The sequence below is a fragment of the Dipodomys spectabilis genome, unplaced genomic scaffold, assembly GCF_019054845.1.
Source record: "Dipodomys spectabilis isolate Male_0828 unplaced genomic scaffold, ASM1905484v1 ptg000207l, whole genome shotgun sequence".
Classification (NCBI taxonomy): Eukaryota; Metazoa; Chordata; class Mammalia; order Rodentia; family Heteromyidae; genus Dipodomys; species Dipodomys spectabilis.
This window is the reverse complement of record NW_024870884.1, coordinates 3517255-3521932: the sequence shown is the minus strand read 5'-3', so window position 1 is coordinate 3521932 and position 4678 is coordinate 3517255. Positions and strand designations below refer to the sequence as shown.

General features: G+C 35.9%; 1 pseudogene; it reads left to right on the top strand.

Annotated features, from left to right (window-relative positions):
* The first annotated feature begins 3880 nt into the window (after positions 1–3880).
* Positions 3881–4363, top strand: LOC122122323 (annotated as a pseudogene).
* Positions 4364–4678: the final 315 nt, after the last annotated feature.

Here is a 4678-nt window from a genome sequence, read left to right as displayed (position 1 = left end):
ATCATCAAAACTTCCATTTTAAGATTCGTTCTCTTGAGACTCAAAGAAGAAAAGGTGATCTTAAAGGTAGTTTCTTTAGAAAAAAAAACAAAGATGATTTCTAGAATGTAAGACATTAAAAATGGTGTCAGAGATTAAATAGTTATGAAAAATTCATGGACAGAAATTTTAGTAATCCCAGCTTGTGTTTATACTTATTTTGTCCTAAATGAAGTTCTAAGCAGTTTACTTTTTTATAACAATTAAGTGATGATTTAATTAGGCAAGCATTTAACCAATTGTTTAGTTAATAACACATTATTGATTTTATTAAATATTTTTTGTACTTTTTTATTGTAAAAATACCATACAGAGGGGTTACAATTACATGAGCAAGGTAACGAATACATTTCCGATTGAGCATTATTGCCTCCTCCTTTGTTTTTCCCCTACCATCTCTTCCCTCCCACCTCCACAACTATACCACAATCACATTTTATATCTTATTCGATAAGTGCAGTTATCATGGTCACTCAGCTGATGCTTATTTGGTATAGTGGAGGTGCTCACTTAATGGCTTAGCCTGGATTCCCTTAAAATCTTGGCACAAAGTTTGGCTGCCAACTAATTAATTTTGAGAAATGATCCAAAGGAACAAAAATGTGAAATTGGAAAGTATTAAAGAGAGAAGTAGGGCAAGCCAATATAAATGATGTAATGCATGATTGCTGAGTACACAAAGGTATGTAGTCCTCCTACAACTCTTTTTTTTTGGGGGGGGGGTCCGGTCGTGGGGCCTGAACTCTGGGCCTGGGCGCTGTCCCTCAGCTCTTCAGCTCAAGGCTAGTGCTCTACCACTTGAGCCACAGCGCCACTTCCGGCTTTTTTCTTTTTGCTTATGTGGTGCTGAGGAATCGAACCCAGGGCCTTGAGCATGCAAGGCAAGCGCTCTACCACTGAGCCACCTTCCCAGCCCCCTCTTACAACTCTTTAAAGAGCTGAAAAGAAATAAAAAAGATTTGTCCTCAACGGACAAGAAGAAGTTATTGAATAACTAAATGCCTTCCATTCTCATTGGTCAAAGGTTTCAGCCACAAGTTGAGTTTGCACTTATACAAGAACGTTGATCAGATTCCCACATTTCATGTGGTGATGATAGAATAGCGATCAGAGATATGAGTACAGTTAAGGGAAACTATGGTCAGTATAGTCGTTAGAGCAATGGCTTGAGTAAAAGAAATTTAGGCCAAGAACAGGTAAAATGGAGCACAAGTGTGTTCAAGGTTCAGAGGCAGAACTAATTTAAATCTAAGTGTTCTGACTCAAGTCCACTTGTACTCTTAGAGCAGTGATTCTCAACTTAGTATATCAGCTTCACTTAGAGGTCTGTTGAAATAGTCTCACTCTAGAGTTTCTCATTATGCTGGTTAAAAGTAGTGCCAGGGAATTTGTAGTTTTCCCAAGTGATATTGACTGGTCCAGAGAACATCTTTTGAGAACTAAAGATCTCCAAGAGAAGTAAAAGAAAGATTCAACACAATGAAGAGAAACTATACCCAGTCCTGTGACTTGTGAGTTGTTTCAAAACAGCTTAATTAGACTCAGAGAAGAAAAAGTTGCTCTTACAAGGTTTGAATCATAAAAATGTAAGAAAAAGTTTGTTTTTAGAGACAAGAAATGAACATAGATGTTATGAGGGACTGTCACTTCAGGAAAGGTCTCTAAACAAATAATTGCAAAATGTGAAGAGTGTGACAGTATAAAAATTTGGAGTTTGATGAAGCATAACTTCAAATGGGGGAACATGGGAATGAAAACAGATTAGCTATTCAAGCAAAATGTTTGTGATAAGCTCTCAATTTTTTCTACATTTAGTTAAATAACTATTAAATACAAGATTGAAAAATATGAATATCTTCTTACTTCAAAGAAGTTTACAATCTAGTGATTAATAGAAACAAGAAAGCAATTAAAATGATCTGGCAAACTTTTAGAGAAAAATAACAAAACATTGGAATAGCATAGGAAAGAAATTAACAAAACTTTGTCTCAAAAAGCTGAAAAACATTTCCATTAGAAGATGGCAATTAAGCTGGTCCGAAGGAGAAACAGAATTTGCCTTGCAAAGAAGAGAGGGAAAATATTCTGGGCAGAGGGAACACCAGCAAGAAATCATTGGAGAAGAATATTGCACTAGAGTTTACCATAGCATATTCTGTAACCTGACTAAAGTTTTTTATATGACAGATAAACTGTTTTAATTGTATCCAATAAGCACCAGATAGCTAGTAGAGAGTTTTGTCCTCTAATATTTGGTACAGGCAGACATTATTTAAGATTTATTTTTTTAGAAATATTTCTGGATGGAATATAGCAAATGAAGTTGGTTGGAGAAACAAAAAGTGTGAAAGACAAAATGTAGTAATGAAGGTTCTAAAACAAATCTACAGCAGTACTTGCTCCCTGCAGAAGACTGAGATGCAAAGAAAGAGCAGAATCTGAAAGCCAATAGATGGACGATATGAAAGAGGGTGACAGACAAATATTAGGGATTGTTTATCTTGCAGATCCTTCACAAATATGAGTCCTTTATCTGGAATATGGGTTAATGCTTCCCGTAAAATTCAGTGTTTTCTTTAGTTGTATTTTGATTTTGAGCATGTAGACATAAGACACCTCATGAGGCTAAGGCAAAGCGTTCCACAGTGTTCTATTTGTTAAGTTCTCAATCTTTCTAGATGTACATTGAGATCACCTAAAAATTCATTGTTGCCTAATTACCTTATCATAGGATCTCTGTTTTAATGGAAGATTCCCCTTTCAGCTCCAATGAGCACATCTGGGAAATTCTGATTCAGGAGCAAAACTTCTTTAACAAGTGCTAATACTTTTCCCATAGAAAAGCTGAGAGTGCCCTTTTTCTCAAAGGAGGTCATGTTGTATACTAGACAGGTCATGGCTTCAGACCATCAAACTGGAGCCACTCCCTTGATGGTTTGGGCAAGTGAGGTTAGCTGGGGTTTCAGTGTCCTTGTTCATTTATGAACAATGAATAATGATTCTACTTTGCAGGATTGTTGAATTTTAGATAAAATATATTAAGTACATAATGTGTAAGCAATAAATTGTAGTTGCTAATTTTACTTTAGAAGGTTTGGAATTTTTTACTGTGCAATTACTACTTCTCTTATTCTGGTTTTTGACTAAGCTGAGGAAGTTCTCATCCATTCTTGTGTCCAGGTATTTTTAATTTCCCTATTGTTTCGAGTTTTTCCCATTGTTTTAAATGTTATTTCTACCTATAAGTATATCTTCTTGTCTGCTATTTATCATTTTGACTTTTTCTTGTTGAACCAAATGGTCAGTTTATTGGAAGAAGGCCAAAAGGTCTATGGAGCAAACCTAGATTTGATGATTTTTCAGGGTCAAAAATCATAGTTCATTTTGCTTTTCAAAAAAATTAAAGCCCATGAGAAATCTGCTGCTCTGAACCCTGAGCTATTTCTGGATAATTCCATGGCTGCAGCTCCAGTTTCTGATTTGCTAAAAAGGATGACTCATAAGGCTAAATCACAAGCATGTCAGAAAATATAACTATTACAAGCCATTCACATTGCAGTTAAAGTGATTAGCACACTATTATAAAGATGCTTCCTCTGACAGGAGGGTAAATATTGGCTTAACTAGAGCACAAAATTTGACATGGCTATATTCCAGTTGCATTTATAAATCTCTAAACCAGTAAATTTTAAGTGGTGCATCATATTTATTCTCATATCAGTATTCCATATCAACTCCTATTCAAACACCAATATATACAGGTTTTACTCAAATTTTCTCACAAATCAAAGTAATGTAAAACTCAAAGTACTCTTTCGTTCAGGCCCATGGCGCTGGCAGGATGAGCAAGTGTCCCGGTTTTCATACTGCCCGGAAGCTCTGTAGTCACCGACATGACCAGAAGTGGCATAATAAACAATATAAGAAAGCCCATTTGGGAACAGCCCAGAAGGCCAACCTGTTTGGGGGCACTTCCCACGAAAAGGGAATTGTGTTGGAGAAAGTAGGAGTTGAAGCCCAGCAGCCAAATTCTTTATCAGAAAGTGTGTCAGGGTGTAGCTGATCAAGAATGGCAAGAAAATCACAGCTTTTGTACCCAATGATGGTTGCTTGAATTTTATTGAAGAAAATGATGAAGTTCTGGTTGCTGGATTTGGCCAAAAAGGTCATGCTGTGGGTGACATTCCTGGAGTCTGCTTTATGGTCGTTAAAGTAGCCAATGTGTTTCTTTTGGCTCTATACAAAGGCAAGAAGGAAAGACCAAGATCATAAATTTCAATGAAAAAAAATAGTAATAAATTTTCATAGTCTGAAAAAATCAAAGTAATAATACTATCCTTAGACATCAAAATTAATAAACTTCAGGTATGTAGTTTTGCCTATTCCTGCTCAACATTTTCTATGGCTCCCCATTGATTGCTGAATTAACTACAAATTGTTAATTTGTAGTTGTGATAAGCTTTGTACTTGTAACAAACTCTCAGCTTTTTTCTTCTCTTTTTGCAAGTTAAGTCTCTCCAAAGGTACTGTGGAGAAAAAGGGAACTCTAGTGCTTCTCAAATTTTATTATACATATAGACCTGAAAATGTGAAGGCGATTCTAAGTCATTGGAGCAGAGGCAGTGTCGTTCAGAGTAAG